The sequence below is a fragment of the Epargyreus clarus genome, unplaced genomic scaffold, assembly GCF_041222505.1.
Source record: "Epargyreus clarus isolate Ecla_fem2 unplaced genomic scaffold, WU_Ecla_fem_2.2 ptg000025l, whole genome shotgun sequence".
NCBI lineage: Eukaryota > Metazoa > Arthropoda > Insecta > Lepidoptera > Hesperiidae > Epargyreus > Epargyreus clarus.
Window position 1 is genome coordinate 2,148,258 of NW_027332232.1, and position 17,108 is coordinate 2,165,365.

Here is a 17,108-nt window from a genome sequence, read left to right on the forward strand (position 1 = left end):
CTGTTCGTAATACTGTCTTTGAATAGGGTAGCTTGGGGGCCACTTTGTAGGACGCGCAATTTAGCTAGCTACCCTTATCCCTCCCAGGCTCGGTCCCAGGGGGGAACAGGGGTCATGACCCAAACAAAACCCTAGTCCGACACATTGGTTGATATTTTTTCGTGGGGAAACCCTGTATAGATTAGTCTTTGCCGCGGGCTTAGCGGAGATATGCCGGATTTTATAATACTAAGATATACATTTAAAACGCATTAGAAAAAAGTTATCTAATTTAAACAAAGGAGAATGCCCATTCTTGGTACTGATTTTTCTCATGCGTCAAAATGAGAGTAATATTAAAATGATTTTTTGTTTTTTTTACATAATTTGTCGATCAGAATAGTTTCTTTGAACAGGGGATTCCATTTAAGATAAAATAAGACGAAATGTTGATTGTTGTTCTTAAAAATGAAAATGGCGGTATTTTATACTCGGAATTCATTATCTTAAGGTTTTTAGGATTATTTTAGGTTTTTTTACCTACTACCTTTAAAAGTAAATGGGATATGTTAATCGAACTACATTATAGGTACCTACTATCAGTTAAAACCGACCATCAATCTATCGTCGGATATTTTCGATTTTGAGGTTATGTAACATTTCGGTAAATAACTTCAGAACCCGGGTGCTGATCTAAAAAATAATTATTGGTGGTAGTATTTGATTAATTATAGATCGTCTACAACAAGTATCAATTTGATGCAACTCTGGACGGCGGTCCATACTTTCATGGGCATTGTCCTTTCCCCAAACAAAATCTTCCCGGTGACCCGAAGCAAAATCTCAAATTTCCCCTGTGACTAAAGTAAAATCCTAAGCTGCGATCGCGCCTGTCCCTCTGTGTTTTTGCCTAATCAAAGGTCTTGACCGATCTACAATGAAGCATGGTCAATGGCAATGTAGGATGGTCAGTAGTTATTATTGTTATTTTTTTTATTTATTTAATATCAAAAAAATATACATTGGTTTACAATTGAAAGATATCCATATAAACCCTATGTAGGTTTGTCTTGGATACTGGGTTACCCTAGAACTGTTGCTAAAATAAATTATCGATGGATGGATGTAAATCCACTCGCAGTTAATATTCACGTTAGTAGCAATAGCTTTTCATCACAATTATTGTTTACGAGTTTAACTCAAACAGCAAAAAACCGGTTCGATGGGCAAGGGTCGACTCATTTGTACCTGAATGTATAAGAAAGTAATGAAACACAGGATGATACTAAACACGGTTTTCATGCGGTTAACCCTTAACAGTTCGGCAAAGGTTAAACTTAACTCTTAAGCTTTGTTCTGTGTCTGATCCTCTAGGGAGGGAGGTTCACGTGATACCAACTTATTTGACGAGGGTGGCACCACATCTGTGATATTTCAGACTGACATGATGATTATAGATATACCTTACACAGGTCTGGACTGTCCTTGAAGGAAAGACCTTTTAAATATGGTCTACCAAATAAATTTTCATTTTATTATATATGTCAAAATATAAATTATTTTTTTCGAATTATTTTTCATCGTTAATTACAGACTCATGATTATATCTATGTTATCTATGTATAATAAAATACATTAAAACTATAAATCTAAACTACGAAAATCAAAAAATCCATCGAATTATTAAGAAAATGTATAAAATGCACGTATAGCTATTAGATATTATAAAATATTGCATAATTAAAATAATACGAAATATCTTTTGACCTAACAACAAATGAACTTTAATTTGCTCAAAACGCCCAAATTAAAAATGCAATGAAATAAGAGCTGGTTTGAGAGTAGTAGAACCCTCTGTGGTTCGACACCACCGCCACACCTATTTCTGTTATAACAGCAGTGTAACGCTGATGTGTTCTGGTTTGAAGTATGGTAAGGGAGACATACTTTTTCGAGGCGTTCCAGCTTAGTCCTTAAGAATAGCAATGCAAATTTCAATTTGGCAGTAGCCACCGCAGCCACCATCAGGTGGACTGCATACTAGATCTACACTTTAAAACACTCAATGTTCATTTGTTATTTAGTCAATTGATTTTACAAATTGTTAAAGGCGAAATAAAGAAAAATACGTACCTCAAACCCGTCGTAACTAAAGCAACCAGCAAATAAAAGGAATAAGAAAATAAAACAACATAATTCAGAAAAAAACTAAATGTATTCACTTAAAAAAATCTTAAAACTAAATATGAGATTGAAACTAGGATCTTAAATCGAAGCAGGAGTTGTGTGTACAAAAATAAGGTATTGTTGTGATCTCCAATTAACTATAAACGGATATAGTCCGCGCCAAACTGATAGTCCGCTCTGAATATAGAAACGAGTCGCGTCGAATAGCAAATTGTAGTACCCTCCGCCGCCCGCGGGCACATAGTTGCTTTAGTATGCCCTTACGTTGCTACGGAGTATATGCTTGTAGTTGTGCGCAACAACTTCAGAGCGGACTACCAGTTTGGCGCGAACTAGACTACTAGTAAAAATACTATTAAAAAAAAATCAAAATTGAAAGAAATATAAGAAGCTAAGTTTGTCTACAAAAATCCAGGCCGTTTTATTATCAAATAATAAGATCTACATTTTTTTTTACCTTTATAAATAACATTAGATATTATAATATAGTTTTATAATTCAGTACAAAAATATGTGAGTGACTGTAAAATTATTGTCATATACATTTTTGATATAGTTTTTCAGTTGTATATTTTAAAATCTTATTTGTACAAAGTGAAGTCTTTCTTTTCCGTTTTCACATGCTTAAAGCTACGGATTATTTTAATTTTATAATAAATATTTTATTTACATTTAGGTAGAATTTATATTGAATATAAATCGTATCAAAGTTTAATAATGTTGAATATTTTACGTTTACATCGATATCGACATGTAATGCCTTATTTTTTACCCGACTGCCAAGGAAGGGTTATGTTTTTCGCGCGTATCTTGTATGTTTGTCTTTCTTTATTTGATCCGATCGAACAAACGGCTGGATGAATTTCGACAATTAATGTGTCATTATATTCATATCAATGACCCGAGTGTCCTTAGATAGGTGTTAGAAGAAAAAACTCAAAATGGCGGATTTTTGGCGCGAAATACGAACATATTTAAAAAAAAATGTTAACCAAACTTATCGAGTAGGGTATCAAATGAAAGTAAATTAAACGGAGATTATAAAAACATATTTGTATATATATATAAAATAGCAAGGTGACTGACTGACTGACAAACTAAATGACTTTTTCATTTTTCAGATATCAACGTACAGCCAAAACCGCTCAATTTAGAGTTCTGAATTTTTTCACATAGATTCGGTATATAGCGTGAATAAGTACTAAGAAAGGCCTTTTGGAAATTCTACCCCTAAAAGGGTAAAATAGGGGATGTCAGTTTTTTCGAAATCCCTTATTTTTGAAGCAACTACTATAAAATTTCGTATTTAGCTTTCTGGATAGGAACAAGTACCCACTTATTTATCCCCTTCCGAAAAATCAATCCCGTTGAGGGTAAAATAAGGGTTAAAAGTTCAATTGAACAACAGTCAATTTTGAAGCAAACACTATGAAATTTTGTATCTGGCTTGATGGATAAAAATAATGAAATTCTATCCCCAACGAGGCAAAATAATGACTGGAACTTTGTATTACTTTAGGTAAATATTTTATAGAGCGTAAATTGTGGACATTATGCGAGATAGTAACACATTTTAAAAAAAGTTAACCAAACCTATCGAGTAGGGTATAAAAACAAAGGAAATTAAAAGGAGATTACACATACATTATATAATATATACATGTAATATGTACATGTATAACACGTCGAGGTGACTGTCTGAATATTGAGTAAGTTGCTGTGCCAGAGATCAACCCAAAGGGAAACCGCTGAACGCGTGCTGTAATTTTACACATAGGTTCTTTATATAGCGTAAATGAGCACTACGAGGATAAAATAGGATAATATTTTTGAACATCTTTTGATTTTGAAGCAGATACCTATTCTGAAACTTTGTATTTGGCTTTCTGGATAAAAATAATGAAATGCCTGTTTCATTGTTTTTGGAAATTCTACTTAGGCCTTTTTAGTGCAGTCGGGTTTTTGATTTTTTAATTAAATCACTTGTTTATTTTACTATCCCACGGATATTATGGTATTGATGTGAAGAGCCTGACTTTAGTTATGCCTGACTTTGCTGGCGTTTTTATCGATCGTATATGTAGGGCTCAAATTTATTGAAGCCTGATTATTCCACCTACCTGATTTTAATAGCACTAGAAGTCTGTTATCCCATAGTATGTTGATGTGTGGATTTTAACTTTAGGGCCTGAGTTACTCTACCCCCTACCCCGTACACAACCGCCACTTAGTAGCGCTACAAAAGTTTATTATCCCGCGTATACTACGATGTGGGGAGCCTGACTTTAGTCATGCCTGAATATTCTACGTATATTAATTACTATATCAATATGTAGTGCCTGACTTTAGTAGCGGTAGAAAACTTTATTATCCCGCGTATACTACGATGTGTGGAGCCTGACTTTAGTCATGCCTGAATATTCTACGTATATTAATTACTATATCAATATGTAGTGCCTGACTTTAGTAGCGGTAGAAAACTTTATTATCCCGCGTATACTTTAGTAACTTGTTATCCCGTGTATACTACGATGTGTGGAGCCTGACTTTAGTCATGCCTGAATATTTCACGTATACTACGATATCAATATGAAGTGCCTGACTTTACTAGCGCTATAGGAGTTTTGTTTTGTTATCCCGCGTATACTACGATGCATGTTGCCTGACTTTAGCTCCCTCGCTACCCCGTACTACTAAAGCCCGACTTCGTGCCCTGCCACCCCTACCCCCTACCCTACCGGCGCTGTACATTAGCGGGGTAGGCGGGCGGGTGCTGCGGCCGCGGTACCTGCTGCTGCTGCAGCGCGGCCTGCTGCTGCAGCGCCGCTTGCTGCGCCGCCGCCGCCGCCGCCATCTGCTGCGCCTGGTACATTACCACTTTGTCAATATCAGTTTATAAAATGGTATTTTTAACAGACTTTAAAACAGAAGGGGTTGTATTCGACCGCTTTATATGTATGTATGTATGTAAACTTGAATGTCCGCGATTTTCTCAGAAACTGCTGATCCAATTTGAATGGAGTATTGGTTATTTGAAAACATATCTTATACGAAAATTAACAGTTTTATTATAAAATACGTAGAAATTTTCGGGAAAATCCGATTTAGTTTAATCTTGAAAATCTCGAGTGTTTCTAAACCAATTTCAATTTTCTTTTTTTCATTGCACTACTTACGCACTATGTTATGGTCTGAGTTCTTTGGGATCTGTTAGTTATGGGGTGAAATTCCTCATGTCACCCTTGTCATATTGCATTTTACAAAATTAGAAAAATATGAATATTCTAAATGTCAGTATGATTATGTGTTCATAAAATATATATATAGGTTTTATATTAATTTATGACAGGTACAATAATAATCATTTTCCATTCGATCCTAACTATTTTATTAGCCCTATGACCGTGTCTATCTGTTCGTCTGTCTCTTATTCTCTATCATTAACTTTCTATCTATCTTTGAGTGTCTCTCTGTCTCTTTTTCACACTCTCTTACTCTTTCTGTAAGCGTTTATGTTAGTGTGTACATATTTGTTTACGTATATCTGGACGTGTGTAAGTGTTTGTGTTTATTTGACGCTAAGCTGTATAAAAATAAGCTGAACTACAATCACCTGTACGCTCTGCTGCACGCTGCAGGGCTGCTGCATCGGCGACGCGGCTTGCTGCATCGGCGGCGGCGCGGCCTGCTGCTGGGTGCACTTGTTGTATGTCGTGTGGCCCTGGGATGATAAATGATAGTACCGGGGTATAGTTCGCGCCAAACTGCTAGTCCGCTCTGAAGTTGTTGCGAGCTGGCCTAGTCATACAATTTGTTACGGCGACGCGATTCATTTCTGTATTCAGCCTAAGTTCTTAGGGGTCCTATTTGGATTTTGAATGTCCATGGAGCACTGTCAGCTTTGAGATTTATTTTTCAAAATGACTCAGCACGTGTTTCTTTACGGCGTCATACATAATAAAATTCACATATACATAATAAACTTCAAGACAATACATAATAAACTTCAGAGATGACTAGATTTGGCGCCGACTATACCACGTAACTTTAAAAATCGCCACGAAACTTCTATTTTTTTATTAATTTAAACACCAATCCCTTACATAAGTGGCCGTACTAGACATTACTCAAGTACTGGGAGGGTTCTCCGAACTCACCTGCAGATCAGCGAGCAGGTTCTGCCACTGGCTAATCTTGTCGTAGTGCCGTCTCAACAGCTCGTCCTTACGCTGCAGCTCACACTTCAGCTCGTTGTTGTCTTCTTTCACCAGTAGCTCCGGCTTCATCGCTGATAGTAAGAACCTGGAAGTATTATTTATTTAACAGACGTTTATACTTATGTGGCGACTCCCTCTACTCGTCAAGAGATGGCGCCACGAGTACTCTGAATCACGCTATCGAAGTTTTCTAAACATCTTGTACATATACAAGTTCTCAATAGGCACATTCAAATCAAAAGTCACAGAATACTATCTGAGACAACATCTGGGGCATTAATATAGTTTTATCTATATATTACAATTAATTGTATTTGTTTTTATTTTTTCTTTTTTTTACCATTTCTGCATTTACGTGTTTATTTAATTACCGTTTATATATACATCTATATTTACAATATATATCATTATTTTGTTGAATATATTCTTTAGTAGATTTATTTATATTTGATTATATTAATACCGTCCTCGCTGATCTCTGCTTGACTAAAGGTTGAACTAATGCTCATAGCATTAAGTCCGCCTTTATACCATATTTTAGGTATATGAAGAATAAATAAATAAGTTCGGAACTGAGACTGTTGGAGCACGGCCGCTCCCCGGGCATTACCTAGCCCGGTGGGAGATCTCCCTTTGCCAAGCTTATATTACAAAAATGTAAGTTAAACCCCTACATAATTAGAACAATAAATTAAATTTGGCATACATTTAACCTAAGGCCGGCAAAATCTGAATCGAAGCATACCCGTTGAATTTTTCAAGCGTTAGTTATAAGTCTTATAACTTAATTTGAAAACTACTTATAATGAATACTGAACATTTTTTATATCATTTATCTAGTCTGGAATCAAACAAAGTCGATTGGCACACGGATTCATCTTTTTTTTTTCAAAATTTGCCTTAAGTGCCGCTTCGATTTTTTATTTTTATTTAATTACGCTGTTTATGTTTTAAAATATTGTCAAAATCTTCGAGCATTTTTAAGGTATTCCTTATAGGACCAGATTTTCCTATTACCAATTCACATTTTTAGTTGTTACAATTAATTAATAGATGAAAACTAACCTCTTCTGCAGGAAGAAGGCCTCCATCTGTCTCGCGAGGTCGATGAACCTCTCCACCTCGACCTTGACTTCCTCCTTCTCGACGCTGGGCGAGGGCTCCTGCTTCGTCAGCACGTTCAGACATGCCTGCTCAAACAGGAGATGACGTAGAACCAGCATAGATTAGTAAAGATTACTCACTCACATAGATTAGTAAAGATTCCTCACTCCTAACAAGAAAATGTAACCAGTTTTGACAATTGAAATTGTCACTGACATCTATTTTCGTGTTTGAAAAATATTAAAAAAATATAATTTATAGATAATTTACAAATGAAACGATATTTCTCCGCACTTTTTCTTCGATTTCGTGTTTTTGCACCACTTAACTGCGCATGAAGGCATTGTTCCGCGTAAATTACACCATAACAGCCATTAAATGGCTGACAGAATTGTCAGGTGTTTAAGCAATTTAATGGCTTCCTTCAATTACAAGGCGGTGAGATATCTATACTTATCTATGAGAACCAGTGGCAGCGTATGACCTAAATTTTATGTGAACAAAATACATTTAGCGGGGCCCTCTGCTACAACAGAGACGGACTAGGGTCATCGGAGTCCCGGGGCGGAAAGTGGATTGGAAGCCCCTAGTCTAAAAAGTTGATTTGATTTAACAAAATTACAAATGTGTCTTAGTCGGAAAGTCGTCGGAAAGAATGACTCACGTAATTACTAGATGTCCCCTTATTACCGTGAGATGTTACCTTATCACTGCTGTTATAAGCAGAAATAGGTGTTGCGGTGGTTCCGCCGTAGTCGAACCACAAGGGGCTCTACCACCCAGGGGCGCCTCTAGCTCGTGTAGCGAACGTGTGCAATGAAACCCTGGCGCCCCGTAGGCCTGACCCAGCGGCTAAAACTACCGGCGCCGCGCTGTCTGGCCGCTTGTAAACTATAAATACATGAAATAAGGTTTATTTCGATTTCAAACAAAATGTTCCAAAAAGAAACCGCCCATAGGGCGCTCGCGTTTGATAACTGCTGCGCTGACTGGCCGCTTCTGTCATATCATTGTTGTACCGTGATGGTCCAAGACCATGCTCTTAGCTGTCTCAGAGAGCGCCGCGGCGCCCCCTGAGTCGGAGGCGCCCGTGTGCATTGCACACCCTTTTTTTATGTGGGGAAACCCTCATGGGTTCCTCTCTGACGCGGGGGCAGCTGAGAGGATATCCCGGACTCTTACCGGCTAAAACCCCACGGTGTTCCTCTGGACGCCCATTGCCGGGACTGCGGGTACGCTATAGCATTCGTCGGCGGTCCCGGCAGCGTTTGCCTACAGCAGGGCCCGTCTCCGTTATGCATTGCACACCCTGCACTATAGGTTAAGCCGCCCCTGCTACCACCTATGAATAACTTAAGTTTGTCAGACTGTTATGTGTTATTATTTGTGTACTATTCTTTCTTTATTATTTTGTGTTTTTTTTTAATAATCATTAGCTATCTGTTAATGAGTTAAGGAAGGACACTCACGTTGCGTTTATCGCATTATTATTTAGATAACTTATCAACAATGATTATAACAAGAATCATTATTTAAACAAAAACTCGACTACTTAAAAATATAGTTATGATTAAAAACATCCGATAGATTATTATTAACAGTAGTTATTAATAACAATCTATCGGATGTTTTTATCACACTTTTATTAGCTTGGGTTGTTTGTATGTATGTACCAGAATAACGGAATCTTTGAACCCGATTTCTATCCACTTTGACGATTAGTTTAATTCAAAATTTTGAAGAATTATCAAAAACCGATCACAATACACGATTTTAATAATTTTGCACGATTTTAATAATTTTGTTTCCACTAAAGTTCGAGTAATGGAAATTTCTAGATCTTTCGTAGGCAAAAAATGGATCAAATGGTCTTTGCGCTACTTTTTTGAAAAAAAAATCATCGAAGAGGGTAAAATAAAAATCAAAAACCATTGACACAATATCTTTTATTATTATTTATCTACAATAATATTTAATCTAACAATTGGTAAAGCTGAAAACATCTATATCACCCACGCGTGGAACTTAAATGGCTGAATGTACACTGAAAATATATATTTAATAGTATTTACAATATAATATACCGTTTAATTCACGAAATAGCTGATTTGATCCACTATATTTTATTAACTTTTACTATGAAAGGTGTGGTGTGGTGAACCGTGAGGTTCACCAGCGTTTAAAAAAAAACTTTCCCCCTCTCTTTTACTCCTACTCCCTTACCCCACTCTCCCCTTCAAAAAATCTTATAACTATTTTCATTGACCTCTCCCGTAGATGACTGCGCATACTACAGAGAGATCAAATTAAATCTTTACAGTAGCCTGATTATTAAATCATAACCTAAAATAATATCCTCAATATTTCACTCATCACTATCCAAAGGAGTTTTTGAATTTCGTCTGGTACTTATGGAAATAGTCGCGTAACAACTAAAACAAATTCTTTTATTTATAGTGTAGATTTATAGCATTTTCTGAGTTTTTATTAAAATAAATAGACGCTAATAACTTAGATTTTACCACTGAACTTTTCTCGGCAAAACCTAACCTAACTTAACCCACATCTCAAATATTAAAAATTGATTTATAGCATTTTCTAGGCTTTTATGTAAAGTAATAGATGCTAATAACTTAGAATTTTCCACTGAAGTTTTCATATATAACTTAAATAACACATAATGATTCTTTTGGGCGTTTGCGAACAAATGTTAAAAAATAACTTTGACCAAAAAATAAGCAAAATATACATATCATATGGACTTGATTCAGTGTACACTCAGCCTTACGAAAAACCTTTAAAATTACAATTATTGTGATAATTTCTCAAAAATTAAAAATAAGAATCAGTCGTTAAAATGGCTAAGTAAAATACAAATAAACGATAAATTTAATTAAGTTTAAAAGAAAATCGATACAATTGTACCAGAATACAAATTAATTTCCGATTTTTCCTCGTATTACTTGCTAATATATAACATTTTCATTTATTTATATTTTTATTAACATTGTACAATCACCAGTAATCGTCAATGTTTGATGAAAAAGGGCATATATGTCCCTTATATTTTTAAAATTAATCTTTTTTTACAGTTGAGTAGCAGTGCAGTCCACCTGATGGTAAGTGGCTACTGCCGCTCACTCATGGACATCTGCAATCAACCTCAGATAGGATTAAATCCTATCTGAGGTCGGCCACAGATGACTTGCTACTTCAGTGAACTAAGTTGGTGCGCCTCGGAAAAGTCTATCTCCCTTACCGCACCCTTCAAACCAGAACACAGTTGCATTTAAAAAAATAACAAACGATTCCACTATCTGCTTAAGCTAATGTATTTACTATTTATTGCAGCAGTTCTGATTATTTTATCATAAGTTCATTTAATTTATCATCGTCTTGCCATGTACAGTCAGCTTCAAAAGTAGATGAACATATTAAGGTTTCCAAAAATCCCGATACACACAAGCGCTCATAAGTAGCTGAACACAACTAACACCATAATTAGATGAACGTCGTAAAGTTTCAAAAGTAGATGAACACTAGTGTAAAGTTACTGAACAATGACATGTCATATTAGTGACGTCAGCTATTTTGTATATGTCGGTGGTCATCTAATTTTGACGCTTTACAATGTTCATTTAATTAAGATGCTAGAGCTGTTCAGGTATTTATGAACGCTTGCATGTATGGGTATTTTATGTTCATCTACTTATGGAGGTGACTGTACCTCCAATTATTATTTTGGCAGTAGGTTAGGTATTACATGTAACATTAGTTTGTAGAGGGCTTTATGGTGTCATTCAAGTATCACGTAAGCACTTAAAGGGGGTCAGGGGGTCAGGGGGTCTTTGCTTCGCTTATTTCCGATGGTATTAGGACCGGCTGGTGTCGATCGTGTTGTTACATTAGCAATATTTCATTATTATTCCAATCAAAAAATAGTAGCTTTTAATTGGCATGATGACAGTTATAAAAAATCAAAGAATAAATGATTTAAGAAAACACAATAATATATTGAAAGGATTTCCAAAAATGACTGTTTAAAAAAACTTTAAGATTTATTATATTTTCAATTAAATAAAAGTATAAAATATCTTGTCTGAAACGCTAATCGGGGTTCGTCATTTTTGGGTACGTCACTAAATTGCTTGAAATTTGGTATGGGATATTCTAACGTGACGTCACCAACGGACGCCATGACGCTCGCGAGCGTTTTCGCGCTTAATTCAAAACGGCTAGAAACAAATGCTATTATTTTCGTTAAAACTGAATTAATTACGAATCGGTAGACATGTACCTACATTATAGAAGGGGTTTACAAAATTTGTCATCATGCCCATAGATTAGTAAAGATTACTCATTCCTAACAAAATAATGTACCCAGTTTTGAAAATTGAAAAAGTTGCGTAAAAAAGTTTTGCCACGTCTCCGTGCTAAAATGTCCCTATAATATTTGAAATAATTATTTATTTATTCGTAAATTTTCTCTAAAAATGTTTTTATTTGTTAAGGATTCAAAAGAAGAACTTACTAAAATAAGCCGTTTGTGGCTTCATTCAATTTCAAGGCGGCGAAGTATCTTTACTAATCTATGATCATGCCTATTACAATGCTTACGTAAGCCGAAGGGTTTACTTTTGCTTAATTTGGGGGTTGGGTAAAAATTACTAAAATTCTGCCCACGTAATTACTTGAATGATGTCTATAAAAAGTAATTTACTCACAAAACAATATTCACATTATCGCATAAATAAATAAACATTTTTGCAAACCTAATAATAATGTGTTATGAATATTTCGACTAAGTTTATAGAAGGCAAGTTTAAAGTGTCACATAGCGAGCGAGTAAAGAGGAAACGATTAAGCTATATTTATAAATGTAAAATCAATTCTATTCAAATTTAATTTACACATATTATTACAATGGATATAAAATGTGTAAAAACTGCCATTGGGTTGAAAAATCGTAGTTATGAGTGTTATGACTAAAATACCATTTGGCCACATTACGTCCCACTGCTGGGCACGGGTCTCCTCTCAAAGTGAGAGCAGATTGGTAGACTTCACACATCTAGATGGGCAAATATATAATTTGCTACTTATATATGATAATAATCAATCCATCCAAGGTTTACCGACCAAAAATCTAAATAAGATAAGTAGGCAGATATTGACAATTTTCAGACAAAATATTGGATATATTTATTATCAAATAATTATCAGGTAAACGACCAATGCTTTCACTGCAATATATTGCTGCAATTTTACAGTAATATAGCACAATATTTGATAAACATTATGTACTCTTCTGCATCCTTCTAAATATGTAAAAAAGCTGAATGGGTGACTGCTTTCCATCAGGTAGCCCGTCATCCTCATCGTTTAGGTATAAATTATTGACATGACCCGGACATATAACCTACCACACGTAATGGCTACCTAAGTAGCTGTATGTATGTTATCATCGTGCCCAACTGTGGTATGAAAAGTTGGTATTGCAATAAAAACATCGATCGCTAGACATCAGTAACAACGCAATAAAATTGAAATTGGTATTATTAAATACGCCCTTCTTCAGCCAAGGTGCGGTCAATCCACGTCCGTTACTAATAATCAATCTATCTAATGTTTTACCAACAAAAGATCGAGATTTGAGAATTTCTTTATACTAGACATTATCAATTTCTGATTTTTGTGGCTACTGCCTCCCATGAACATCTGAGTCTCAGATAGGATTAGATATTCCTACCTAAGTTCGGCCACAGATGCACCGCTACCCCTGAGGACTAAGCTGAAACACCTATTTGTTATAACAGAAGCACTTAACACTGCTGTTATAACAGAAATAGGTGTAGCGTTGGTGCCGCCGGAGTCGAACCACAGAGGGTTCTACTACCTTCATAATAAGGATAGATTGATTATTAAAACAGGACGTTAGACTAATCTCTATTTTTTTAAGGCTTCAAAGATGTAAAGGGCGTATCTACTGGTAATAAAAAATTGCTCCTAACTATGAATTATTACATTTGTGTCTGAAGTCTTTTATTTTCAAATTGGTGTTTGGATTGGATGTTTTACAAAAACTATTAAAACTACAAAGCTTAACTCACATCCTAGAATTATTAAATATTTATAATATAATTAATAATTATTACTGAATACCAGTAAGCCTAAGTAACTCAATAATCTTATAGAAAAGAACGCTTTTCAAGAAGTCCTTTTGAAATAAAAGAAATCATTTGAAATAACACAAGACTATATCTAAAATAATTCTTATTATTATTTAATATAAATACTATCATAATTTATACTATTTGCACTAAACATCTTTACATTTTTAGTTTTATGTGCAGTCAATCGAAGATGCGTCTAAGCCCACATTTTTGACAAAATATTGTCCCTCAAGTGGATAAAAGTTTTTTAAAAGTCAAAAGCAAACAACCTTATAATGTCAATGAAAACTCGCTTAAATAATGTTTTAACACGTTTTTATTAGCTTGGGTTGTATGTATGTATGTATGTATGTATGTAACGGAATCTTTGAGCTCAATGTTCACCCGTTTGTAGCTTTATATTTCATGTTTTCCTTGATTATTAAGTTAAGTATATTTATTTGCAGAGATGAACTAAATTCTAGATTTACCGAGAATTCGGTTTTATTTTTATTAAACCGAGTACTCGGCCGAATAACTAGGTTTAGTATTGCCGCGAAAGTGCTTCTCAGAAATCTAATACCTATGAAGACAAAAGTAAAAAGTTGAACTGATCACTTACCAAAAATCTTTGTATTTCTGTATCACACCTTTATTATATTACAAATAATCATAATGAAACTTATTTTATTATTTTAACTTATTTAGAAATTTATTTTCAATATTGCTAAGTTTTTACATAGATTAGTAAAGATACTTCGCCGCCTTGAAATTGAATGAAGCCACAAACGGCTTATTATAGTAAGTTCTTTTTTTGAATTCTTGACAAATAAAAACATTTTTAGAGAAAAATTACGAATAAATAACTAATACTGCGTAATTTACATAATAAATAAATAATTTATATTATTTATATTATAATAATTTCAAATATTTTAGGAACATTTTAGCACAGAGACGTGGCAAAACTTTTTTACGCAACTATTTCAATTCTCAAAACTGGGTACATTTTCTTGTTAGGAGTGAGTAATCTTTACTAATCTATGAATTTTTAAAATAATAAATATTACTACTATACTATGTTACTATGTCCTTTACTCAAATATAACAATATTTTTAAGTACATTTAATTAAACAAATACTCGTCAATAAAATCGAGTTATTTGGCCGAGTACAATTGGGAAAAGTCGATAAGTAATAAGTAGAGTCGGTACGTCGAGTACTAGTTTACTCGGTAGTAAACCTAGTACATCCATAGTAGGCGCATCCCTACCTATTTCTAAAACCAAATATACCGAGTAAGTCGAATGTGTAGAGTACCGAGTAAAAGAGTACTCGGCGTAATTTAATTATTTGTAATACCGTATTTACCGTATCTTTATCTAATTGTAATATGTATGTCAGAAATATCAGTTATAATTCCTAGAGAACCAAATTATTTAAGCTAACTGTGATAATAATTTTCTATCCTACATCTTCAGTTATGTCTCAATATTTGTTAACTAAATTAGAAAAATGTTAGTACCATTGACTAGATTGAGGCATCCAATTTGATAACAAATAACTGATGAGTTGTTGTAAAGAAAATAAATGTATCTAATGCTTGCTTTGCTTATAAAAGAAAAACGGCCTTTATTTTTATGTTGTCTTGTATCATGTGAGACTGTCTGTTTGTTACTTTATAATAGTCAAACTACTTTAAATTTAAATTTATATGTATACAGCTTGAAGCCTGGAGATAAACATGTCCTATTTTTTCTATCAAATTGTTCCTGTATATTTGTGAAATCTCAATTTATAATGCAGTCGTAAATAATTCTAAATATTCCCTTGCTACTTATTTAATATTTTTATAGATAGACACATCTTCAATTAACTGCACATACTGTAAGGTGCATCTGAAATCTTAAGGGGACTTAGAGACATACATTATACTAAATACTGATTATTTCCGACCATACCACGGTGACAGGTGTGGACTGCGGTAGAGCTGTTGTTCTTGAACGTAACTTGGGTGATAGGTATTCTGGATGGGGCGATCCGTTACATCAGAACCGTCTCTTAGAGTGTACGTGATGTGGTTAGGTTGAAACTTGTCCGGACTTGGACCCTTCGTCCGGTAGTCCAATGGTGAGTCGATGAAGATACTGTCGTTATACTGCCCAATGGGCATCGGCCAGTCTTGGGCTTTCTCTGGCGTCCTAACCGGTTCCTTACTGCTTAATGACGCAGGGCTAACGTTTTTCATTTCCATGAACTTGTGAAATTCGCCCTGGAAAGCGCCTAAGGGATTCGTGTTTTGAACGATCACGGATTTGTATCGTACATTAGTGTCTACTGGGTACGGCCTGGGAGGTGTGATGTCTGTACTAGAGCTAGGGCCAATACTAGGCGGAATAGGCGACAGTTTTTGTACGCCATAGGATTTCTGCTCGCCTAACATTATTGGCTCAAGCGGGGAATTATATTCAAAGTTCGCTACTTTCTTCGGCGCCCGTGGCTTTCGCGGCTTTTTTTCCTTCTGGCCTTCTTCTTTCACCTTCGGCTCCCGCTTCTTTCGTTCTTTCGGCTCCTTTTTAACTCTCTCCTTCTTAGGTTCCTTCTTTTTAGTCTCACCTTTTGTGTTTGATTTACGTTTCTTGGTTTCTTTTTTGGATATATCCTCTGGAGTCTCTGGTATAGGTATAATAGTTTCGATTTTATTTTCGATAGGTTCTATAGCAGTTAGGGAGCTTTGGGATGACGCGTCGAGAGGATCTGTGGGTGGGTCGGTTAACACATCTAAACCTTCTTGGCTCGTGCTAGGAAGCTCCTCATGCGGTGGTGACTCCCAGTTCGAGATGAGCGCAGCCATGTCCTCCACCTGTTCCTCCGACAGCTTTTTACTCTTAACTTTTCTCTTAGCTTTGACTGGTGTTTTTGGTGTAGATTTACTTTTCCTAGTTCCCTCTGATTCCTCCTCATCACCTGTCTTCTCCTTGCCATCTTTCTTAGTGCTACTCTTTCGTTCCTTTCCCTTTTTCCGCGCTTTTGAATTCCTTCTGCTCTTTGGTGCTTCGTAATCAGAGTCTTTATCGGAATCCATGTAGCCTACATCAGGTTGATGTGCTTCCGATGGGTCCATTTCGTCTCCTTTCAACCAGATGTCTTCGAGAGCATCTAGTTGGTTGTCATCAGGGTCTAAGGGCATCATTTGTCGTTTCATTGACGTCATCATGTCAAGGTCGCCCTCTGCCATCGTCATCTCATCATCGTCCATCACGTCGTGGCCTAGAATGGAGACTGCGATAGCACCTTCTGAGATGCTCTTACTAGCCATAGCCCTTTTCAAGTGTAATGGATGGCGTTTCTTTTTCTTCAGTCCTTCAACCTCAGCCTCAATGAACGACTCAGGTAGTTCTGTATTGTTTTTATTACAAAGAATGTCTTGTCCAGAGGGATGTGGTGCCGGCATCATTTTCTCCGGTTG